We start from the raw sequence: 27631 nt of genomic DNA on the forward strand, positions 1-27631 counted from the left end.
ACAGCAGATCACGGACCACTGTCAATCAGATGCTTGCCTTGCCGTCCATCCATCCATCTATCTATCTATCTATCTATGACTCTTGATATCTAACTCTCTTAATTGCTATCGCTCCCCCAATGGTCAGTAGCATTGTAGCATAACAGCAGATCACGGACCAATGTCAATCAGATGCTTGCCTTGCCGTCCATCCATCCATCCATCTATCTATCAATCTATCAATGACTCTCGATATCTAACTCTCTTACTTGCTATCGCTCCCCCAATGGTCAGTAGCATAGTAGCATAACAGCAGATCACGGACCACTGTCAATCAGATGCTTGCCTTGCCGTCCATCCATCCATCCATCTATCTATCTATCTATCAATGACTCTCGATATCTAACTCTCTTACTTGCTATCGCTCCCCCAATGGTCAGTAGCATAGTAGCATAACAGCAGATCACGGACCACTGTCAATCAGATGCTTGCCTTGCCGTCCATCCATCCATCCATCTATCTATCTATCTATCAATGACTCTCGATATCTAACTCTCTTACGTGCTATCGCTCCCCCAATGGTCAGTAGCATAGTAGCATAACAGCAGATCACGGACCACTGTCAATCAGATGCTTGCCTTGCCGTCCATCCATCCATCTATCTATCTATCTATCTATGACTCTTGATATCTAACTCTCTTGCTTGCTATCGCTCCCCCAATGGTCAGTAGCATAGTAGCATAACAGCAGATCACGGACCACTGTCACTCAGATGCTTGCCTTGCCGTCCATCCATCCATCCATCTATCTATCTATCTATCAATGACTCTCGATATCTAACTCTCTTGCTTGCTATCGCTCCCCCAATGGTCAGTAGCATAGTAGCATAACAGCAGATCACGGACCACTGTCAATCAGATGCTTGCCTTGCCGTCCATCCATCCATCTATCTATCTATCTATCTATGACTCTTGATATCTAACTCTCTTGCTTGCTATCGCTCCCCCAATGGTCAGTAGCATTGTAGCATAACAGCAGATCACGGACCAATGTCAATCAGATGCTTGCCTTGCCGTCCATCCATCTATCTATCTATCTATCTATCTATCTATCTATGACTCTCGATATCTAACTCTCTTGCTTGCTATCGCTCCCCCAATGGTCAGTAGCATAGTAGCATAACAGCAGATCACGGACCACTGTCAATCAGATGCTTGCCTTGCCGTCCATCCATCCATCCATCTATCTATCAATCTATCAATGACTCTCGATATCTAACTCTCTTACTTGCTATCGCTCCCCCAATGGTCAGTAGCATAGTAGCATAACAGCAGATCACGGACCACTGTCAATCAGATGCTTGCCTTGCCGTCCATCCATCCATCCATCTATCTATCTATCTATCAATGACTCTCGATATCTAACTCTCTTACTTGCTATCGCTCCCCCAATGGTCAGTAGCATAGTAGCATAACAGCAGATCACGGACCACTGTCAATCAGATGCTTGCCTTGCCGTCCATCCATCCATCTATCTATCTATCTATCTATGACTCTTGATATCTAACTCTCTTGCTTGCTATCGCTCCCCCAATGGTCAGTAGCATAGTAGCATAACAGCAGATCACGGACCACTGTCAATCAGATGCTTGCCTTGCCGTCCATCCATCCATCTATCTATCTATCTATCTATGACTCTTGATATCTAACTCTCTTGCTTGCTATCGCTCCCCCAATGGTCAGTAGCATTGCAGCATAACAGCAGATCACGGACCACTGTCAATCAGATGCTTGCCTTGCCGTCCATCCATCCATCTATCTATCTATCTATCTATGACTCTCGATATCTAACTCTCTTGCTTGCTATCGCTCCCCCAATGGTCAGTAGCATAGTAGCATAACAGCAGATCACGGACCACTGTCAATCAGATGCTTGCCTTGCCGTCCATCCATCCATCCATCTATCTATCTATCTATGACTCTTGATATCTAACTCTCTTGCTTGCTATCGCTCCCCCAATGGTCAGTAGCATAGTAGCATAACAGCAGATCACGGACCACTGTCACTCAGATGCTTGCCTTGCCGTCCATCCATCCATCCATCTATCTATCTATCTATCAATGACTCTCGATATCTAACTCTCTTGCTTGCTATCGCTCCCCCAATGGTCAGTAGCATAGTAGCATAACAGCAGATCACGGACCACTGTCAATCAGATGCTTGCCTTGCCGTCCATCCATCCATCTATCTATCTATCTATCTATGACTCTTGATATCTAACTCTCTTGCTTGCTATCGCTCCCCCAATGGTCAGTAGCATTGTAGCATAACAGCAGATCACGGACCAATGTCAATCAGATGCTTGCCTTGCCGTCCATCCATCTATCTATCTATCTATCTATCTATCTATGACTCTCGATATCTAACTCTCTTGCTTGCTATCGCTCCCCCAATGGTCAGTAGCATAGTAGCATAACAGCAGATCACGGACCACTGTCAATCAGATGCTTGCCTTGCCGTCCATCCATCCATCCATCTATCTATCAATCTATCAATGACTCTCGATATCTAACTCTCTTACTTGCTATCGCTCCCCCAATGGTCAGTAGCATAGTAGCATAACAGCAGATCACGGACCACTGTCAATCAGATGCTTGCCTTGCCGTCCATCCATCCATCCATCTATCTATCTATCTATCAATGACTCTCGATATCTAACTCTCTTACTTGCTATCGCTCCCCCAATGGTCAGTAGCATAGTAGCATAACAGCAGATCACGGACCACTGTCAATCAGATGCTTGCCTTGCCGTCCATCCATCCATCTATCTATCTATCTATCTATGACTCTTGATATCTAACTCTCTTGCTTGCTATCGCTCCCCCAATGGTCAGTAGCATAGTAGCATAACAGCAGATCACGGACCACTGTCACTCAGATGCTTGCCTTGCCGTCCATCCATCCATCCATCTATCTATCTATCTATCAATGACTCTCGATATCTAACTCTCTTGCTTGCTATCGCTCCCCCAATGGTCAGTAGCATAGTAGCATAACAGCAGATCACGGACCACTGTCAATCAGATGCTTGCCTTGCCGTCCATCCATCCATCTATCTATCTATCTATCTATGACTCTTGATATCTAACTCTCTTAATTGCTATCGCTCCCCCAATGGTCAGTAGCATTGTAGCATAACAGCAGATCACGGACCAATGTCAATCAGATGCTTGCCTTGCCGTCCATCCATCCATCCATCTATCTATCAATCTATCAATGACTCTCGATATCTAACTCTCTTACTTGCTATCGCTCCCCCAATGGTCAGTAGCATAGTAGCATAACAGCAGATCACGGACCACTGTCAATCAGATGCTTGCCTTGCCGTCCATCCATCCATCCATCTATCTATCTATCTATCAATGACTCTCGATATCTAACTCTCTTACTTGCTATCGCTCCCCCAATGGTCAGTAGCATAGTAGCATAACAGCAGATCACGGACCACTGTCAATCAGATGCTTGCCTTGCCGTCCATCCATCCATCTATCTATCTATCTATCTATGACTCTTGATATCTAACTCTCTTGCTTGCTATCGCTCCCCCAATGGTCAGTAGCATAGTAGCATAACAGCAGATCACGGACCACTGTCACTCAGATGCTTGCCTTGCCGTCCATCCATCCATCCATCTATCTATCTATCTATCAATGACTCTCGATATCTAACTCTCTTGCTTGCTATCGCTCCCCCAATGGTCAGTAGCATAGTAGCATAACAGCAGATCACGGACCACTGTCAATCAGATGCTTGCCTTGCCGTCCATCCATCCATCTATCTATCTATCTATCTATGACTCTTGATATCTAACTCTCTTAATTGCTATCGCTCCCCCAATGGTCAGTAGCATTGTAGCATAACAGCAGATCACGGACCAATGTCAATCAGATGCTTGCCTTGCCGTCCATCCATCCATCCATCTATCTATCAATCTATCAATGACTCTCGATATCTAACTCTCTTACTTGCTATCGCTCCCCCAATGGTCAGTAGCATAGTAGCATAACAGCAGATCACGGACCACTGTCAATCAGATGCTTGCCTTGCCGTCCATCCATCCATCCATCTATCTATCTATCTATCAATGACTCTCGATATCTAACTCTCTTACTTGCTATCGCTCCCCCAATGGTCAGTAGCATAGTAGCATAACAGCAGATCACGGACCACTGTCAATCAGATGCTTGCCTTGCCGTCCATCCATCCATCTATCTATCTATCTATCTATGACTCTTGATATCTAACTCTCTTGCTTGCTATCGCTCCCCCAATGGTCAGTAGCATAGTAGCATAACAGCAGATCACGGACCACTGTCACTCAGATGCTTGCCTTGCCGTCCATCCATCCATCCATCTATCTATCTATCTATCAATGACTCTCGATATCTAACTCTCTTGCTTGCTATCGCTCCCCCAATGGTCAGTAGCATAGTAGCATAACAGCAGATCACGGACCACTGTCAATCAGATGCTTGCCTTGCCGTCCATCCATCCATCTATCTATCTATCTATCTATGACTCTTGATATCTAACTCTCTTGCTTGCTATCGCTCCCCCAATGGTCAGTAGCATTGTAGCATAACAGCAGATCACGGACCAATGTCAATCAGATGCTTGCCTTGCCGTCCATCCATCTATCTATCTATCTATCTATCTATCTATGACTCTCGATATCTAACTCTCTTGCTTGCTATCGCTCCCCCAATGGTCAGTAGCATAGTAGCAAAACAGCAGATCACGGACCACTGTCAATCAGATGCTTGCCTTGCCGTCCATCCATCCATCCATCTATCTATCAATCTATCAATGACTCTCGATATCTAACTCTCTTACTTGCTATCGCTCCCCCAATGGTCAGTAGCATAGTAGCATAACAGCAGATCACGGACCACTGTCAATCAGATGCTTGCCTTGCCGTCCATCCATCCATCCATCTATCTATCTATCTATCAATGACTCTCGATATCTAACTCTCTTACTTGCTATCGCTCCCCCAATGGTCAGTAGCATAGTAGCATAACAGCAGATCACGGACCACTGTCAATCAGATGCTTGCCTTGCCGTCCATCCATCCATCTATCTATCTATCTATCTATGACTCTTGATATCTAACTCTCTTGCTTGCTATCGCTCCCCCAATGGTCAGTAGCATAGTAGCATAACAGCAGATCACGGACCACTGTCACTCAGATGCTTGCCTTGCCGTCCATCCATCCATCCATCTATCTATCTATCTATCAATGACTCTCGATATCTAACTCTCTTGCTTGCTATCGCTCCCCCAATGGTCAGTAGCATAGTAGCATAACAGCAGATCACGGACCACTGTCAATCAGATGCTTGCCTTGCCGTCCATCCATCCATCTATCTATCTATCTATCTATGACTCTTGATATCTAACTCTCTTAATTGCTATCGCTCCCCCAATGGTCAGTAGCATTGTAGCATAACAGCAGATCACGGACCAATGTCAATCAGATGCTTGCCTTGCCGTCCATCCATCCATCCATCTATCTATCAATCTATCAATGACTCTCGATATCTAACTCTCTTACTTGCTATCGCTCCCCCAATGGTCAGTAGCATAGTAGCATAACAGCAGATCACGGACCACTGTCAATCAGATGCTTGCCTTGCCGTCCATCCATCCATCCATCTATCTATCTATCTATCAATGACTCTCGATATCTAACTCTCTTACTTGCTATCGCTCCCCCAATGGTCAGTAGCATAGTAGCATAACAGCAGATCACGGACCACTGTCAATCAGATGCTTGCCTTGCCGTCCATCCATCCATCTATCTATCTATCTATCTATGACTCTTGATATCTAACTCTCTTGCTTGCTATCGCTCCCCCAATGGTCAGTAGCATAGTAGCATAACAGCAGATCACGGACCACTGTCACTCAGATGCTTGCCTTGCCGTCCATCCATCCATCCATCTATCTATCTATCTATCAATGACTCTCGATATCTAACTCTCTTGCTTGCTATCGCTCCCCCAATGGTCAGTAGCATAGTAGCATAACAGCAGATCACGGACCACTGTCAATCAGATGCTTGCCTTGCCGTCCATCCATCCATCTATCTATCTATCTATCTATGACTCTTGATATCTAACTCTCTTGCTTGCTATCGCTCCCCCAATGGTCAGTAGCATTGTAGCATAACAGCAGATCACGGACCAATGTCAATCAGATGCTTGCCTTGCCGTCCATCCATCTATCTATCTATCTATCTATCTATCTATGACTCTCGATATCTAACTCTCTTGCTTGCTATCGCTCCCCCAATGGTCAGTAGCATAGTAGCATAACAGCAGATCACGGACCACTGTCAATCAGATGCTTGCCTTGCCGTCCATCCATCCATCCATCTATCTATCAATCTATCAATGACTCTCGATATCTAACTCTCTTACTTGCTATCGCTCCCCCAATGGTCAGTAGCATAGTAGCATAACAGCAGATCACGGACCACTGTCAATCAGATGCTTGCCTTGCCGTCCATCCATCCATCCATCTATCTATCTATCTATCAATGACTCTCGATATCTAACTCTCTTACTTGCTATCGCTCCCCCAATGGTCAGTAGCATAGTAGCATAACAGCAGATCACGGACCACTGTCAATCAGATGCTTGCCTTGCCGTCCATCCATCCATCTATCTATCTATCTATCTATGACTCTTGATATCTAACTCTCTTGCTTGCTATCGCTCCCCCAATGGTCAGTAGCATAGTAGCATAACAGCAGATCACGGACCACTGTCACTCAGATGCTTGCCTTGCCGTCCATCCATCCATCCATCTATCTATCTATCTATCAATGACTCTCGATATCTAACTCTCTTGCTTGCTATCGCTCCCCCAATGGTCAGTAGCATAGTAGCATAACAGCAGATCACGGACCACTGTCAATCAGATGCTTGCCTTGCCGTCCATCCATCCATCTATCTATCTATCTATCTATGACTCTTGATATCTAACTCTCTTGCTTGCTATCGCCCCCCCAATGGTCAGTAGCATAGTAGCATAACAGCAGATCACGGACCACTGTCAATCAGATGCTTGCCTTGCCGTCCATCCATCCATCTATCTATCTATCAATCTATCTATGACTCTCGATATCTAACTCTCTTGCTTGCTATCGCTCCCCCAATGGTCAGTAGCATAGTAGCATAACAGCAGATCACGGACCACTGTCAATCAGATGCTTGCCTTGCCGTCCATCCATCCATCTATCTATCTATCTATCTATGACTCTCGATATCTAACTCTCTTGCTTGCTATCGCTCCCCCAATGGTCAGTAGCATAGTAGCATAACAGCAGATCACGGACCACTGTCAATCAGATGCTTGCCTTGCCGTCCATCCATCCATCCATCTATCTATCAATCTATCAATGACTCTCGATATCTAACTCTCTTACTTGCTATCGCTCCCCCAATGGTCAGTAGCATAGTAGCATAACAGCAGATCACGGACCACTGTCAATCAGATGCTTGCCTTGCCGTCCATCCATCCATCCATCTATCTATCTATCTATCAATGACTCTCGATATCTAACTCTCTTGCTTGCTATCGCTCCCCCAATGGTCAGTAGCATAGTAGCATAACAGCAGATCACGGACCACTGTCACTCAGATGCTTGCCTTGCCGTCCATCCATCCATCCATCTATCTATCTATCTATCAATGACTCTCGATATCTAACTCTCTTGCTTGCTATCGCTCCCCCAATGGTCAGTAGCATAGTAGCATAACAGCAGATCACGGACCACTGTCAATCAGATGCTTGCCTTGCCGTCCATCCATCCATCTATCTATCTATCTATCTATGACTCTTGATATCTAACTCTCTTGCTTGCTATCGCTCCCCCAATGGTCAGTAGCATTGTAGCATAACAGCAGATCACGGACCAATGTCAATCAGATGCTTGCCTTGCCGTCCATCCATCCATCTATCTATCTATCTATCTATGACTCTCGATATCTAACTCTCTTGCTTGCTATCGCTCCCCCAATGGTCAGTAGCATAGTAGCATAACAGCAGATCACGGACCACTGTCAATCAGATGCTTGCCTTGCCGTCCATCCATCCATCTATCTATCTATCTATCTATGACTCTTGATATCTAACTCTCTTGCTTGCTATCGCCCCCCCAATGGTCAGTAGCATAGTAGCATAACAGCAGATCACGGACCACTGTCAATCAGATGCTTGCCTTGCCGTCCATCCATCCATCTATCTATCTATCTATCTATCTATGACTCTCGATATCTAACTCTCTTGCTTGCTATCGCTCCCCCAATGGTCAGTAGCATAGTAGCATAACAGCAGATCACGGACCACTGTCAATCAGATGCTTGCCTTGCCGTCCATCCATCCATCTATCTATCTATCTATCTATGACTCTCGATATCTAACTCTCTTGCTTGCTATCGCTCCCCCAATGGTCAGTAGCATAGTAGCATAACAGCAGATCACGGACCACTGTCAATCAGATGCTTGCCTTGCCGTCCATCCATCCATCCATCTATCTATCAATCTATCAATGACTCTCGATATCTAACTCTCTTACTTGCTATCGCTCCCCCAATGGTCAGTAGCATAGTAGCATAACAGCAGATCACGGACCACTGTCAATCAGATGCTTGCCTTGCCGTCCATCCATCCATCCATCTATCTATCTATCTATCTATGACTCTCGATATCTAACTCTCTTGCTTGCTATCGCTCCCCCAATGGTCAGTAGCATAGTAGCATAACAGCAGATCACGGACCACTGTCAATCAGATGCTTGCCTTGCCGTCCATCCATCCATCCATCTATCTATCAATCTATCAATGACTCTCGATATCTAACTCTCTTACTTGCTATCGCTCCCCCAATGGTCAGTAGCATAGTAGCATAACAGCAGATCACGGACCACTGTCAATCAGATGCTTGCCTTGCCGTCCATCCATCCATCTATCTATCTATCTATCTATGACTCTTGATATCTAACTCTCTTGCTTGCTATCGCTCCCCCAATGGTCAGTAGCATTGCAGCATAACAGCAGATCACGGACCACTGTCAATCAGATGCTTGCCTTGCCGTCCATCCATCCATCTATCTATCTATCTATCTATGACTCTCGATATCTAACTCTCTTGCTTGCTATCGCTCCCCCAATGGTCAGTAGCATAGTAGCATAACAGCAGATCACGGACCACTGTCAATCAGATGCTTGCCTTGCCGTCCATCCATCCATCTATCTATCTATCTATCTATGACTCTCGATATCTAACTCTCTTGCTTGCTATCGCTCCCCCAATGGTCAGTAGCATAGTAGCATAACAGCAGATCACGGACCACTGTCAATCAGATGCTTGCCTTGCCGTCCATCCATCCATCCATCTATCTATCAATCTATCAATGACTCTCGATATCTAACTCTCTTACTTGCTATCGCTCCCCCAATGGTCAGTAGCATAGTAGCATAACAGCAGATCACGGACCACTGTCAATCAGATGCTTGCCTTGCCGTCCATCCATCCATCCATCTATCTATCTATCTATCTATGACTCTCGATATCTAACTCTCTTGCTTGCTATCGCTCCCCCAATGGTCAGTAGCATAGTAGCATAACAGCAGATCACGGACCACTGTCAATCAGATGCTTGCCTTGCCGTCCATCCATCCATCCATCTATCTATCAATCTATCAATGACTCTCGATATCTAACTCTCTTACTTGCTATCGCTCCCCCAATGGTCAGTAGCATAGTAGCATAACAGCAGATCACGGACCACTGTCAATCAGATGCTTGCCTTGCCGTCCATCCATCCATCTATCTATCTATCTATCTATGACTCTTGATATCTAACTCTCTTGCTTGCTATCGCTCCCCCAATGGTCAGTAGCATTGCAGCATAACAGCAGATCACGGACCACTGTCAATCAGATGCTTGCCTTGCCGTCCATCCATCCATCTATCTATCTATCTATCTATGACTCTCGATATCTAACTCTCTTGCTTGCTATCGCTCCCCCAATGGTCAGTAGCATAGTAGCATAACAGCAGATCACGGACCACTGTCAATCAGATGCTTGCCTTGCCGTCCATCCATCCATCCATCTATCTATCTATCTATGACTCTTGATATCTAACTCTCTTGCTTGCTATCGCTCCCCCAATGGTCAGTAGCATAGTAGCATAACAGCAGATCACGGACCACTGTCACTCAGATGCTTGCCTTGCCGTCCATCCATCCATCCATCTATCTATCTATCTATCAATGACTCTCGATATCTAACTCTCTTGCTTGCTATCGCTCCCCCAATGGTCAGTAGCATAGTAGCATAACAGCAGATCACGGACCACTGTCAATCAGATGCTTGCCTTGCCGTCCATCCATCCATCTATCTATCTATCTATCTATGACTCTTGATATCTAACTCTCTTGCTTGCTATCGCTCCCCCAATGGTCAGTAGCATTGTAGCATAACAGCAGATCACGGACCAATGTCAATCAGATGCTTGCCTTGCCGTCCATCCATCTATCTATCTATCTATCTATCTATCTATGACTCTCGATATCTAACTCTCTTGCTTGCTATCGCTCCCCCAATGGTCAGTAGCATAGTAGCATAACAGCAGATCACGGACCACTGTCAATCAGATGCTTGCCTTGCCGTCCATCCATCCATCCATCTATCTATCAATCTATCAATGACTCTCGATATCTAACTCTCTTACTTGCTATCGCTCCCCCAATGGTCAGTAGCATAGTAGCATAACAGCAGATCACGGACCACTGTCAATCAGATGCTTGCCTTGCCGTCCATCCATCCATCCATCTATCTATCTATCTATCAATGACTCTCGATATCTAACTCTCTTACTTGCTATCGCTCCCCCAATGGTCAGTAGCATAGTAGCATAACAGCAGATCACGGACCACTGTCAATCAGATGCTTGCCTTGCCGTCCATCCATCCATCTATCTATCTATCTATCTATGACTCTTGATATCTAACTCTCTTGCTTGCTATCGCTCCCCCAATGGTCAGTAGCATAGTAGCATAACAGCAGATCACGGACCACTGTCACTCAGATGCTTGCCTTGCCGTCCATCCATCCATCCATCTATCTATCTATCTATCAATGACTCTCGATATCTAACTCTCTTGCTTGCTATCGCTCCCCCAATGGTCAGTAGCATAGTAGCATAACAGCAGATCACGGACCACTGTCAATCAGATGCTTGCCTTGCCGTCCATCCATCCATCTATCTATCTATCTATCTATGACTCTTGATATCTAACTCTCTTAATTGCTATCGCTCCCCCAATGGTCAGTAGCATTGTAGCATAACAGCAGATCACGGACCAATGTCAATCAGATGCTTGCCTTGCCGTCCATCCATCCATCCATCTATCTATCAATCTATCAATGACTCTCGATATCTAACTCTCTTACTTGCTATCGCTCCCCCAATGGTCAGTAGCATAGTAGCATAACAGCAGATCACGGACCACTGTCAATCAGATGCTTGCCTTGCCGTCCATCCATCCATCCATCTATCTATCTATCTATCAATGACTCTCGATATCTAACTCTCTTACTTGCTATCGCTCCCCCAATGGTCAGTAGCATAGTAGCATAACAGCAGATCACGGACCACTGTCAATCAGATGCTTGCCTTGCCGTCCATCCATCCATCCATCTATCTATCTATCTATCAATGACTCTCGATATCTAACTCTCTTGCTTGCTATCGCTCCCCCAATGGTCAGTAGCATAGTAGCATAACAGCAGATCACGGACCACTGTCAATCAGATGCTTGCCTTGCCGTCCATCCATCCATCTATCTATCTATCTATCTATCTATGACTCTTGATATCTAACTCTCTTGCTTGCTATCGCTCCCCCAATGGTCAGTAGCATTGTAGCATAACAGCAGATCACGGACCAATGTCAATCAGATGCTTGCCTTGCCGTCCATCCATCTATCTATCTATCTATCTATCTATCTATCTATCTATCTATCTATCTATCTATCTATCTATCTATGACTCTCGATATCTAACTCTCTTGCTTGCTATCGCTCCCCCAATGGTCAGTAGCATAGTAGCATAACAGCAGATCACGGACCACTGTCAATCAGATGCTTGCCTTGCCGTCCATCCATCCATCCATCTATCTATCAATCTATCAATGACTCTCGATATCTAACTCTCTTACTTGCTATCGCTCCCCCAATGGTCAGTAGCATAGTAGCATAACAGCAGATCACGGACCACTGTCAATCAGATGCTTGCCTTGCCGTCCATCCATCCATCCATCTATCTATCTATCTATCAATGACTCTCGATATCTAACTCTCTTACTTGCTATCGCTCCCCCAATGGTCAGTAGCATAGTAGCATAACAGCAGATCACGGACCACTGTCAATCAGATGCTTGCCTTGCCGTCCATCCATCCATCTATCTATCTATCTATCTATGACTCTTGATATCTAACTCTCTTGCTTGCTATCGCTCCCCCAATGGTCAGTAGCATAGTAGCATAACAGCAGATCACGGACCACTGTCACTCAGATGCTTGCCTTGCCGTCCATCCATCCATCCATCTATCTATCTATCTATCAATGACTCTCGATATCTAACTCTCTTGCTTGCTATCGCTCCCCCAATGGTCAGTAGCATAGTAGCATAACAGCAGATCACGGACCACTGTCAATCAGATGCTTGCCTTGCCGTCCATCCATCCATCTATCTATCTATCTATCTATGACTCTTGATATCTAACTCTCTTAATTGCTATCGCTCCCCCAATGGTCAGTAGCATTGTAGCATAACAGCAGATCACGGACCAATGTCAATCAGATGCTTGCCTTGCCGTCCATCCATCCATCCATCTATCTATCAATCTATCAATGACTCTCGATATCTAACTCTCTTACTTGCTATCGCTCCCCCAATGGTCAGTAGCATAGTAGCATAACAGCAGATCACGGACCACTGTCAATCAGATGCTTGCCTTGCCGTCCATCCATCCATCCATCTATCTATCTATCTATCAATGACTCTCGATATCTAACTCTCTTACTTGCTATCGCTCCCCCAATGGTCAGTAGCATAGTAGCATAACAGCAGATCACGGACCACTGTCAATCAGATGCTTGCCTTGCCGTCCATCCATCCATCTATCTATCTATCTATCTATGACTCTTGATATCTAACTCTCTTGCTTGCTATCGCTCCCCCAATGGTCAGTAGCATAGTAGCATAACAGCAGATCACGGACCACTGTCACTCAGATGCTTGCCTTGCCGTCCATCCATCCATCCATCTATCTATCTATCTATCAATGACTCTTGATATCTAACTCTCTTGCTTGCTATCGCTCCCCCAATGGTCAGTAGCATAGTAGCATAACAGCAGATCACGGACCACTGTCACTCAGATGCTTGCCTTGCCGTCCATCCATCCATCCATCTATCTATCTATCTATCAATGACTCTCGATATCTAACTCTCTTGCTTGCTATCGCTCCCCCAATGGTCAGTAGCATAGTAGCATAACAGCAGATCACGGACCACTGTCAATCAGATGCTTGCCTTGCCGTCCATCCATCCATCTATCTATCTATCTATCTATGACTCTTGATATCTAACTCTCTTAATTGCTATCGCTCCCCCAATGGTCAGTAGCATTGTAGCATAACAGCAGATCACGGACCAATGTCAATCAGATGCTTGCCTTGCCGTCCATCCATCCATCCATCTATCTATCAATCTATCAATGACTCTCGATATCTAACTCTCTTACTTGCTATCGCTCCCCCAATGGTCAGTAGCATAGTAGCATAACAGCAGATCACGGACCACTGTCAATCAGATGCTTGCCTTGCCGTCCATCCATCCATCCATCTATCTATCTATCTATCAATGACTCTCGATATCTAACTCTCTTACTTGCTATCGCTCCCCCAATGGTCAGTAGCATAGTAGCATAACAGCAGATCACGGACCACTGTCAATCAGATGCTTGCCTTGCCGTCCATCCATCCATCTATCTATCTATCTATCTATGACTCTTGATATCTAACTCTCTTGCTTGCTATCGCTCCCCCAATGGTCAGTAGCATAGTAGCATAACAGCAGATCACGGACCACTGTCACTCAGATGCTTGCCTTGCCGTCCATCCATCCATCCATCTATCTATCTATCTATCAATGACTCTCGATATCTAACTCTCTTGCTTGCTATCGCTCCCCCAATGGTCAGTAGCATAGTAGCATAACAGCAGATCACGGACCACTGTCAATCAGATGCTTGCCTTGCCGTCCATCCATCCATCTATCTATCTATCTATCTATGACTCTTGATATCTAACTCTCTTGCTTGCTATCGCTCCCCCAATGGTCAGTAGCATTGTAGCATAACAGCAGATCACGGACCAATGTCAATCAGATGCTTGCCTTGCCGTCCATCCATCTATCTATCTATCTATCTATCTATCTATCTATCTATCTATCTATCTATCTATCTATGACTCTCGATATCTAACTCTCTTGCTTGCTATCGCTCCCCCAATGGTCAGTAGCATAGTAGCATAACAGCAGATCACGGACCACTGTCAATCAGATGCTTGCCTTGCCGTCCATCCATCCATCCATCTATCTATCAATCTATCAATGACTCTCGATATCTAACTCTCTTACTTGCTATCGCTCCCCCAATGGTCAGTAGCATAGTAGCATAACAGCAGATCACGGACCACTGTCAATCAGATGCTTGCCTTGCCGTCCATCCATCCATCCATCTATCTATCTATCTATCAATGACTCTCGATATCTAACTCTCTTACTTGCTATCGCTCCCCCAATGGTCAGTAGCATAGTAGCATAACAGCAGATCACGGACCACTGTCAATCAGATGCTTGCCTTGCCGTCCATCCATCCATCTATCTATCTATCTATCTATGACTCTTGATATCTAACTCTCTTGCTTGCTATCGCTCCCCCAATGGTCAGTAGCATAGTAGCATAACAGCAGATCACGGACCACTGTCACTCAGATGCTTGCCTTGCCGTCCATCCATCCATCCATCTATCTATCTATCTATCAATGACTCTCGATATCTAACTCTCTTGCTTGCTATCGCTCCCCCAATGGTCAGTAGCATAGTAGCATAACAGCAGATCACGGACCACTGTCAATCAGATGCTTGCCTTGCCGTCCATCCATCCATCTATCTATCTATCTATCTATGACTCTTGATATCTAACTCTCTTAATTGCTATCGCTCCCCCAATGGTCAGTAGCATTGTAGCATAACAGCAGATCACGGACCAATGTCAATCAGATGCTTGCCTTGCCGTCCATCCATCCATCCATCTATCTATCAATCTATCAATGACTCTCGATATCTAACTCTCTTACTTGCTATCGCTCCCCCAATGGTCAGTAGCATAGTAGCATAACAGCAGATCACGGACCACTGTCAATCAGATGCTTGCCTTGCCGTCCATCCATCCATCCATCTATCTATCTATCTATCAATGACTCTCGATATCTAACTCTCTTACTTGCTATCGCTCCCCCAATGGTCAGTAGCATAGTAGCATAACAGCAGATCACGGACCACTGTCAATCAGATGCTTGCCTTGCCGTCCATCCATCCATCTATCTATCTATCTATCTATGACTCTTGATATCTAACTCTCTTGCTTGCTATCGCTCCCCCAATGGTCAGTAGCATAGTAGCATAACAGCAGATCACGGACCACTGTCACTCAGATGCTTGCCTTGCCGTCCATCCATCCATCCATCTATCTATCTATCTATCAATGACTCTCGATATCTAACTCGCTTGCTTGCTATCGCTCCCCCAATGGTCAGTAGCATAGTAGCATAACAGCAGATCACGGACCACTGTCAATCAGATGCTTGCCTTGCCGTCCATCCATCCATCTATCTATCTATCTATCTATGACTCTTGATATCTAACTCTCTTGCTTGCTATCGCTCCCCCAATGGTCAGTAGCATTGTAGCATAACAGCAGATCACGGACCAATGTCAATCAGATGCTTGCCTTGCCGTCCATCCATCTATCTATCTATCTATCTATCTATCTATCTATCTATCTATCTATCTATCTATCTATCTATCTATCTATGACTCTCGATATCTAACTCTCTTGCTTGCTATCGCTCCCCCAATGGTCAGTAGCATAGTAGCATAACAGCAGATCACGGACCACTGTCAATCAGATGCTTGCCTTGCCGTCCATCCATCCATCCATCTATCTATCAATCTATCAATGACTCTCGATATCTAACTCTCTTACTTGCTATCGCTCCCCCAATGGTCAGTAGCATAGTAGCATAACAGCAGATCACGGACCACTGTCAATCAGATGCTTGCCTTGCCGTCCATCCATCCATCCATCTATCTATCTATCTATCAATGACTCTCGATATCTAACTCTCTTACTTGCTATCGCTCCCCCAATGGTCAGTAGCATAGTAGCATAACAGCAGATCACGGACCACTGTCAATCAGATGCTTGCCTTGCCGTCCATCCATCCATCTATCTATCTATCTATCTATGACTCTTGATATCTAACTCTCTTGCTTGCTATCGCTCCCCCAATGGTCAGTAGCATAGTAGCATAACAGCAGATCACGGACCACTGTCACTCAGATGCTTGCCTTGCCGTCCATCCATCCATCCATCTATCTATCTATCTATCAATGACTCTCGATATCTAACTCTCTTGCTTGCTATCGCTCCCCCAATGGTCAGTAGCATAGTAGCATAACAGCAGATCACGGACCACTGTCAATCAGATGCTTGCCTTGCCGTCCATCCATCCATCTATCTATCTATCTATCTATGACTCTTGATATCTAACTCTCTTGCTTGCTATCGCCCCCCCAATGGTCAGTAGCATAGTAGCATAACAGCAGATCACGGACCACTGTCAATCAGATGCTTGCCTTGCCGTCCATCCATCCATCTATCTATCTATCTATCTATCTATGACTCTCGATATCTAACTCTCTTGCTTGCTATCGCTCCCCCAATGGTCAGTAGCATAGTAGCATAACAGCAGATCACGGACCACTGTCAATCAGATGCTTGCCTTGCCGTCCATCCATCCATCTATCTATCTATCTATCTATGACTCTCGATATCTAACTCTCTTGCTTGCTATCGCTCCCCCAATGGTCAGTAGCATAGTAGCATAACAGCAGATCACGGACCACTGTCAATCAGATGCTTGCCTTGCCGTCCATCCATCCATCCATCTATCTATCAATCTATCAATGACTCTCGATATCTAACTCTCTTACTTGCTATCGCTCCCCCAATGGTCAGTAGCATAGTAGCATAACAGCAGATCACGGACCACTGTCAATCAGATGCTTGCCTTGCCGTCCATCCATCCATCCATCTATCTATCTATCTATCAATGACTCTCGATATCTAACTCTCTTGCTTGCTATCGCTCCCCCAATGGTCAGTAGCATAGTAGCATAACAGCAGATCACGGACCACTGTCACTCAGATGCTTGCCTTGCCGTCCATCCATCCATCCATCTATCTATCTATCTATCAATGACTCTCGATATCTAACTCTCTTGCTTGCTATCGCTCCCCCAATGGTCAGTAGCATAGTAGCATAACAGCAGATCACGGACCACTGTCAATCAGATGCTTGCCTTGCCGTCCATCCATCCATCTATCTATCTATCTATCTATGACTCTTGATATCTAACTCTCTTGCTTGCTATCGCTCCCCCAATGGTCAGTAGCATTGTAGCATAACAGCAGATCACGGACCAATGTCAATCAGATGCTTGCCTTGCCGTCCATCCATCCATCTATCTATCTATCTATCAATGACTCTCGATATCTAACTCGCTTGCTTGCTATCGCTCCCCCAATGGTCAGTAGCATAGTAGCATAACAGCAGATCACGGACCACTGTCAATCAGATGCTTGCCTTGCCGTCCATCCATCCATCTATCTATCTATCTATCTATGACTCTTGATATCTAACTCTCTTGCTTGCTATCGCTCCCCCAATGGTCAGTAGCATTGTAGCATAACAGCAGATCACGGACCAATGTCAATCAGATGCTTGCCTTGCCGTCCATCCATCTATCTATCTATCTATCTATCTATCTATCTATCTATCTATCTATCTATCTATCTATCTATCTATGACTCTCGATATCTAACTCTCTTGCTTGCTATCGCTCCCCCAATGGTCAGTAGCATAGTAGCATAACAGCAGATCACGGACCACTGTCAATCAGATGCTTGCCTTGCCGTCCATCCATCCATCCATCTATCTATCAATCTATCAATGACTCTCGATATCTAACTCTCTTACTTGCTATCGCTCCCCCAATGGTCAGTAGCATAGTAGCATAACAGCAGATCACGGACCACTGTCAATCAGATGCTTGCCTTGCCGTCCATCCATCCATCCATCTATCTATCTATCTATCAATGACTCTCGATATCTAACTCTCTTACTTGCTATCGCTCCCCCAATGGTCAGTAGCATAGTAGCATAACAGCAGATCACGGACCACTGTCAATCAGATGCTTGCCTTGCCGTCCATCCATCCATCTATCTATCTATCTATCTATGACTCTTGATATCTAACTCTCTTGCTTGCTATCGCTCCCCCAATGGTCAGTAGCATAGTAGCATAACAGCAGATCACGGACCACTGTCACTCAGATGCTTGCCTTGCCGTCCATCCATCCATCCATCTATCTATCTATCTATCAATGACTCTCGATATCTAACTCTCTTGCTTGCTATCGCTCCCCCAATGGTCAGTAGCATAGTAGCATAACAGCAGATCACGGACCACTGTCAATCAGATGCTTGCCTTGCCGTCCATCCATCCATCTATCTATCTATCTATCTATGACTCTTGATATCTAACTCTCTTGCTTGCTATCGCCCCCCCAATGGTCAGTAGCATAGTAGCATAACAGCAGATCACGGACCACTGTCAATCAGATGCTTGCCTTGCCGTCCATCCATCCATCTATCTATCTATCTATCTATCTATGACTCTCGATATCTAACTCTCTTGCTTGCTATCGCTCCCCCAATGGTCAGTAGCATAGTAGCATAACAGCAGATCACGGACCACTGTCAATCAGATGCTTGCCTTGCCGTCCATCCATCCATCTATCTATCTATCTATCTATGACTCTCGATATCTAACTCTCTTGCTTGCTATCGCTCCCCCAATGGTCAGTAGCATAGTAGCATAACAGCAGATCACGGACCACTGTCAATCAGATGCTTGCCTTGCCGTCCATCCATCCATCCATCTATCTATCAATCTATCAATGACTCTCGATATCTAACTCTCTTACTTGCTATCGCTCCCCCAATGGTCAGTAGCATAGTAGCATAACAGCAGATCACGGACCACTGTCAATCAGATGCTTGCCTTGCCGTCCATCCATCCATCCATCTATCTATCTATCTATCAATGACTCTCGATATCTAACTCTCTTGCTTGCTATCGCTCCCCCAATGGTCAGTAGCATAGTAGCATAACAGCAGATCACGGACCACTGTCACTCAGATGCTTGCCTTGCCGTCCATCCATCCATCCATCTATCTATCTATCTATCAATGACTCTCGATATCTAACTCTCTTGCTTGCTATCGCTCCCCCAATGGTCAGTAGCATAGTAGCATAACAGCAGATCACGGACCACTGTCAATCAGATGCTTGCCTTGCCGTCCATCCATCCATCTATCTATCTATCTATCTATGACTCTTGATATCTAACTCTCTTGCTTGCTATCGCTCCCCCAATGGTCAGTAGCATTGTAGCATAACAGCAGATCACGGACCAATGTCAATCAGATGCTTGCCTTGCCGTCCATCCATCCATCTATCTATCTATCTATCTATGACTCTCGATATCTAACTCTCTTGCTTGCTATCGCTCCCCCAATGGTCAGTAGCATAGTAGCATAACAGCAGATCACGGACCACTGTCAATCAGATGCTTGCCTTGCCGTCCATCCATCCATCTATCTATCTATCTATCTATGACTCTTGATATCTAACTCTCTTGCTTGCTATCGCCCCCCCAATGGTCAGTAGCATAGTAGCATAACAGCAGATCACGGACCACTGTCAATCAGATGCTTGCCTTGCCGTCCATCCATCCATCTATCTATCTATCTATCTATGACTCTCGATATCTAACTCTCTTGCTTGCTATCGCTCCCCCAATGGTCAGTAGCATAGTAGCATAACAGCAGATCACGGACCACTGTCAATCAGATGCTTGCCTTGCCGTCCATCCATCCATCCATCTATCTATCAATCTATCAATGACTCTCGATATCTAACTCTCTTACTTGCTATCGCTCCCCCAATGGTCAGTAGCATAGTAGCATAACAGCAGATCACGGACCACTGTCAATCAGATGCTTGCCTTGCCGTCCATCCATCCATCCATCTATCTATCTATCTATCAATGACTCTCGATATCTAACTCTCTTGCTTGCTATCGCTCCCCCAATGGTCAGTAGCATAGTAGCATAACAGCAGATCACGGACCACTGTCACTCAGATGCTTGCCTTGCCGTCCATCCATCCATCCATCTATCTATCTATCTATCAATGACTCTCGATATCTAACTCTCTTGCTTGCTATCGCTCCCCCAATGGTCAGTAGCATAGTAGCATAACAGCAGATCACGGACCACTGTCAATCAGATGCTTGCCTTGCCGTCCATCCATCCATCTATCTATCTATCTATCTATGACTCTTGATATCTAACTCTCTTGCTTGCTATCGCTCCCCCAATGGTCAGTAGCATTGTAGCATAACAGCAGATCACGGACCAATGTCAATCAGATGCTTGCCTTGCCGTCCATCCATCCATCTATCTATCTATCTATCTATGACTCTCGATATCTAACTCTCTTGCTTGCTATCGCTCCCCCAATGGTCAGTAGCATAGTAGCATAACAGCAGATCACGGACCACTGTCAATCAGATGCTTGCCTTGCCGTCCATCCATCCATCTATCTATCTATCTATCTATGACTCTTGATATCTAACTCTCTTGCTTGCTATCGCCCCCCCAATGGTCAGTAGCATAGTAGCATAACAGCAGATCACGGACCACTGTCAATCAGATGCTTGCCTTGCCGTCCATCCATCCATCTATCTATCTATCTATCTATCTATGACTCTCGATATCTAACTCTCTTGCTTGCTATCGCTCCCCCAATGGTCAGTAGCATAGTAGCATAACAGCAGATCACGGACCACTGTCAATCAGATGCTTGCCTTGCCGTCCATCCATCCATCTATCTATCTATCTATCTATGACTCTTGATATCTAACTCTCTTGCTTGCTATCGCCCCCCCAATGGTCAGTAGCATAGTAGCATAACAGCAGATCACGGACCACTGTCAATCAGATGCTTGCCTTGCCGTCCATCCATCCATCTATCTATCTATCTATCTATCTATGACTCTCGATATCTAACTCTCTTGCTTGCTATCGCTCCCCCAATGGTCAGTAGCATAGTAGCAAAACAGCAGATCATGGACCACTGTCAATCAGATGCTTGCCTTGCCGTCCATCCATCCATCTATCTATCTATCTATCTATGACTCTCGATATCTAACTCTCTTGCTTGCTATCACTCCCCCAATGGTCAGTAGCATAGTAGCATAACAGCAGATCACGGACCACTGTCAATCAGATGCTTGCCTTGCCGTCCATCCATCCATCCATCTATCTATCTATCTATCAATGACTCTCGATATCTAACTCTCTTACTTGGTTTCGCTCACCCAATGGTCAGTAGCATAGTAGCATAACAGCAGATCACGGACCACTGTCAATCAGATGCTTGCCTTGCCGTCCATCCATCCATCTATCTATCTATCTATCTATGACTCTCGATATCTAACTCTCTTGCTTGCTATCGCTCCCCCAATGGTCACGTATGTTGCATTCAACAACAAAGAAAATCGTGTGCTGGAAATGATTTTTGGCAACTGTGAAGGAACTGCACGACTGCAGCAACCACAACACCTCTGTCTGTCTCTGTGGTGCAATCGGTCAGCGTGTTTGGCTGTTAACCAAAAAGATGGTGGTTTGAATCCACCCAGGGACGGCCCACTTTTCCCCCCCCCCCTTGTTATTGTTTCTACTTCTGGCGGACAGCTTGCCAGACTGTGGCTACAGTAACCTTAAGCTGCTTGCTGTGGACGGCCATCTTGCAAAAATGTATTGAGCGTTTAGAAACTTCCTTTCCATTGCCTAGGCCAACATAAACCAAGGCACTGCTGGGAGTCGAACCCAGGGTTTCCTGTTTACAAGACAGGCGCTTTGACCAACTAAGCCACGGTGCCAGGACTCTCCCATTCCCCAGTGCCTACACTCAGGTGTAAGGCAAAAAACAAAACAAAACAAAACAAAACAAAACAAAACAAAACAAAACAAAACAAAACAAAACAAAACAAAACAAAACAAAACAAAATCTGGATGCAGACTGCAACAAAGGAAGCACACAGAGGTGAAAACGTAAGGTTGACGGGAGCAACAAGCTCCCTGTTGCGACTGTCCAGGGGCGGCAATGGGAATTGGACGTTGGCCGTAGCGCGTGTCCTTTGGGTTCTGGTTCTTCTTTACAAACCGGCGTCTGTCCAGTTGGCTTTCCGGTTCATTACGTCCTCTGATGGCTTTACGATAAGCCTATCTTGCTAAAACTGATGGTCGACAAAGCATTAGCACAAGCTTCGCAAGGAGCACACAAAGCCCGCCTAAGGCACTGCTGGGAGTCAAACCCAGGGTTTCCTGTTTACAAGACAGATGCTTTGACCAACTAAGCCACGGTGCCAGGACACTCCCATTCCCCAGTGCCTACACTCAGGCGTAAGGCAAAAAACAAAACAAAACAAAACAAAACAAAACAAAACAAAATCTGGATGCAGACAGCAACAAAGGAAGCACACAGAGGTGAAAACGTAAGGTTGACGGGAGCAACAAGCTCCCTGTTGCGACTGTCCAGGGGCGGCAATGGGAATTGGACGTTGGCCGTAGCGCGTGTCCTTTGGGTTCTGGTTCTTCTTTACAAACCGGCGTCTGTCCAGTTGGCTTTCCGGTTCATTACGTCCTCTGATGGCTTTACGATAAGCCTATCTTGCTAAAACTGATGGTCGACAAAGCAGAAGCACAAGCTTCGCAAGGAGCACAGAAAGCCCGCCTAAGGCACCGCTGGGATTTGAACCCAGGACCTCCTGTTTACTAGACAGGCGCTTTAACCAACTAAGCCACGGCGCCAAATCTGCCACTGCTGCTGCTGATAGTAGAATAACAGCAGATCACGGACCGCTGTCAATCAGGTTCTTGCCTTGCCGTCCATCCATCCATCCATCTATCTATGACTCTCAATATCTAACTCTCTTGCTTGCTATCGCTCCCCCAATGGTCAGTAGCATAGTAGCATAACAGCAGATCACGGACCACTGTCAATCAGGTGCTTGCCTTGCCGTCCATCCATCCATCTGTCTATCTATCTATCTATGACTCTTGACATCTAACTCTCTTGCTTGCTATCGCTCCCCCAATGGTCAGAAGCAAAGTAGCATAACAGCAGATCACGGACCACTGTCAATCAGATGCTTGCCTTGCCGTCCATCCATCCATCCATCTATCTATCTATCTATCAATGACTCTCGATATCTAACTCTCTTGCTTGCTATCGCTCCCCCAATGGTCAGTAGCATAGTAGCATAACAGCAGATCACGGACCACTGTCAATCAGATGCTTGCCTTGCCGTCCATCCATCCATCTATCTATCTATCTATCTATGACTCTTGATATCTAACTCTCTTGCTTGCTATCGCCCCCCCAATGGTCAGTAGCATAGTAGCATAACAGCAGATCACGGACCACTGTCAATCAGATGCTTGCCTTGCCGTCCATCCATCCATCTATCTATCTATCTATCTATCTATGACTCTCGATATCTAACTCTCTTGCTTGCTATCGCTCCCCCAATGGTCAGTAGCATAGTAGCATAACAGCAGATCACGGACCACTGTCAATCAGATGCTTGCCTTGCCGTCCATCCATCCATCTATCTATCTATCTATCTATGACTCTCGATATCTAACTCTCTTGCTTGCTATCACTCCCCCAATGGTCAGTAGCATAGTAGCATAACAGCAGATCACGGACCACTGTCAATCAGATGCTTGCCTTGCCGTCCATCCATCCATCCATCTATCTATCTATCTATCAATGACTCTCGATATCTAACTCTCTTACTTGCTTTCGCTGACCCAATGGTCAGTAGCATAGTAGCATAACAGCAGATCACGGACCACTGTCAATCAGATGCTTGCCTTGCCGTCCATCCATCCATCCATCTATCTATCTATCTATCTATGACTCTCGATATCTAACTCTCTTGCTTGCTATCGCTCCCCCAATGGTCACGTATGTTGCATTCAACAACAAAGAAAATCGTGTGCTGGAAATGATTTTTGGCAACTGTGAAGGAACTGCACGACTGCAGCAACCACAACACCTCTGTCTGTCTCTGTGGCGCAATCGGTCAGCGTGTTTGGCTGTTAACCAAAAGGATGGTGTTTTGAATCCACCCAGGGACGGCCCACTTTTCCCCCCGCCCCTTGTTATTGTTTCTACTTCTGGCGGACAGCTTGCCAGACTGTGGCTACAGTAACCTTAAGCTGCTTGCTGTGGACGGCCATCTTGCAAAAATGTATTGAGCGTTTAGAAACTTCCTTTCCATTGCCTAGGCCAACATAAACCAAGGCACTGCTGGGAGTCGAACCCAGGGTTTCCTGTTTACAAGACAGGCGCTTTGACCAACTAAGCCACGGTGCCAGGACTCTCCCATTCTCCAGTACCTACACCCAGGCGTAAGAAACAAAACAACTGCTTGAGGCAGACCCTCACCTGATCACCACATGTGGTTACACTTTAAGAAGGGGTGAGTTTAAGGTCATCGGTAACATCACAAAGGTTGGCAGCATTTTACATGAATATGTAAAGTAAAAAACACACACTACATGTAAATAAGCCATAATACTTGTTTAGTGTATGTAAGCTCGTTCTGTAATCATACATCATCCATACTAGTATTTAATAATTGAATTAACTATACACAACCTACTTGCTCAATTCACTCTTGTTACCGTGTAATTACAGTGCAAGTAAATTGTAATAATTGTAGCGTTGTATATTGGGCCATATTTTACATGTAACTATATATTTCATATTTGTCCAATTAATGTACATTTGTCTTTGTTTTTTTTAGCTGGTACCAAAACATTGGTCTCTGGAACTAAAAGGTCGGAAATTGGAAGAACTATTAATGACAAATGAATGACCGCTGATACAAGTAAATAGTGTTTCCTCAAATCTAAAGTGAGACCTTTTTGAATGAATCTGTAATACATGCCCTATACACTCACCTAAAGGATTATTAGGAACACCTGTTCAATTTCTCATTAATGCAATTATCTAACCAACCAATCACATGGCAGTTGCTTCAATGCATTTAGGGGTGTAGTCCTGGTCAAGACAATCTCCTGAACTCCAAACTGAATGTCTGAATGGGAAAGAAAGGTGATTTAAGCCATTTTGAGTGTGGCATGGTTGTTGGTGCCAGACGGGCCGGTCTGAGTATTTCACAATCTGCTCAGTTACTGGGATTTTCACGCACAACCATTTCTAGGGTTTACAAAGAATGGTGTGAAAAGGGAAAAACATCCAGTATGCGGCAGTCCTGTGGGCGAAAATGCCTTGTTGATGCTAGAGGTCAGAGGAGAATGGGCCGACTGATTCAAGCTGATAGAAGAGCAACTTTGACTGAAATAACCACTCGTTACAACCGAGGTATGCAGCAAAGCATTTGTGAAGCCACAACACGTACAACCTTGAGGCGGATGGGCTACAACAGCAGAAGACCCCACCGGGTACCACTCATCTCCACTACAAATAGGAGAAAGAGGCTACAATTTGCACAAGCTCACCAAAATTGGACAGTTGAAGACTGAAAAAATGTTGCCTGGTCTGATGAGTCTCGATTTCTGTTGAGACATTCAGATGGTAGAGTCAGAATTTGGCGTAAACAGAATGAGAACATGGATCCATCATGCCTTGTTACCACTGTGCAGGCTGGTGGTGGTGGGGGATGTTTTCTTGGCACACTTTATGCCCCTTATTGCCAATTGGGCATCGTTTAAATGCCACGGCCTACCTGAGCATTGTTTCTGACCATGTCCATCCCTTTATGACCACCATGTACCCATCCTCTGATGGCTACTTCCAGCAGGATAATGCACCATGTCACAAAGGTCGAATCATTTCAAATTGGTTTCTTGAACATGACAATGAGTTCACTGTACTAAACTGGCCCCCACAGTTACCAGATCTCAGCCCAATAGAGCATCTTTGGGATGTGGTGGAACGGGAGCTTTGTGCCCTGGATGTGCATCCCACAAATCTCCATCAATTGCAAGATGCTATCCTATCAATATGGGCCAACATTTCTAAAGAATGCTTTCAGCACCTTGTTGAATCAATGCCACGTAGAATTAAGGCAGTTCTGAAGGCAAAAGTGGGTCAAACACCAAGTGAGTACCAAGTGAAATCTATTAAAGTATTGAAGTATCCCAATGTTATAAGTTACACTTCATGTATACATGTGTTTGGAAGTTTATCCAAATATATTCTACCAGTATATTTAGAATGCAACATTTTCGCAGTCTAATATATTCACAGTATACAATACATGCAATATGAGATTGTTGTGTATTTAGCAGTATACTAAATGTATATTATAAGGAGACATATATGTATGCATTTTTATATATTTAGTATAAAATACATGTGTAGATGTTACAGTATATTTGCATATAATTATATATATTAAAAACAAGTTTACATATAATTCTGAATATACTTAAGTTATATTAAGCAATATTTGTATTGTATAATATAGTGTATTTGACCATATTTATGTATCAAGTGACATACTAAAACTGCAATTGATATTTAAAAGTATATTTTCACCATATATTATAAAATGGTATGCACATTTATAAAACATATTAATACATTAAAATACATTTCATATTTCAGAATAATATATATTTTTAAATATTTTATTTTTGTAAGGGTATCTTCCATAAATGCAGTTTTACCAAACAAAGGAAAACCAGGAAAGGTTGGTGGAGGAGATTACGCAGTTTTGGCAGCCCATTCTGAAACCCACTGCAGAATATATTCTGGCAGGAGGTCTGATTAAAATACTGGAAAATCTTCAATCAAAGTCAAGAAATGTGTCAAAAGGCTTCCAGTTTCCTTTCCTGCCATGAGAAGTATGCTGATTTCAGAACCTCTATGAAATAGATTCCTTATTTTTCAAAAAATAAGTAATGGTTATTTTTTTCACTGTTTCCTCAATATATTAATAATAAACTGTTTTATTTTTTTCTGCAAAATAAGTAAAGTTTACTTATTTATT

At 44.6% G+C, this 27631-nt stretch overlaps 4 non-coding genes across 4 annotated transcripts; all 4 read right to left on the bottom strand.

The window, feature by feature from the left end:
- Nucleotides 1–22406: 22406 nt before the first annotated feature.
- On the bottom strand, nt 22407–22480 carry trnat-ugu (transfer RNA threonine (anticodon UGU)). The gene has a single exon. It is a non-coding gene; the product is annotated as a tRNA-Thr (tRNA).
- Nucleotides 22481–22894: 414 nt separating this feature from the next.
- trnat-ugu (transfer RNA threonine (anticodon UGU)) lies at nt 22895–22968 on the bottom strand. Its single transcript has one exon. It is a non-coding gene; the product is annotated as a tRNA-Thr (tRNA).
- A 369-nt stretch (nt 22969–23337) lies between these two features.
- On the bottom strand, nt 23338–23411 carry trnat-agu (transfer RNA threonine (anticodon AGU)). Its single transcript has one exon. It is a non-coding gene; the product is annotated as a tRNA-Thr (tRNA).
- A 1499-nt stretch (nt 23412–24910) lies between these two features.
- Nucleotides 24911–24984, bottom strand: trnat-ugu (transfer RNA threonine (anticodon UGU)). The gene has a single exon. It is a non-coding gene; the product is annotated as a tRNA-Thr (tRNA).
- Nucleotides 24985–27631: the final 2647 nt, after the last annotated feature.

Source organism: Amia ocellicauda, chromosome 2 (assembly GCF_036373705.1).
Source record: "Amia ocellicauda isolate fAmiCal2 chromosome 2, fAmiCal2.hap1, whole genome shotgun sequence".
In the NCBI taxonomy this organism is placed as follows: Eukaryota; Metazoa; Chordata; class Actinopteri; order Amiiformes; family Amiidae; genus Amia; species Amia ocellicauda.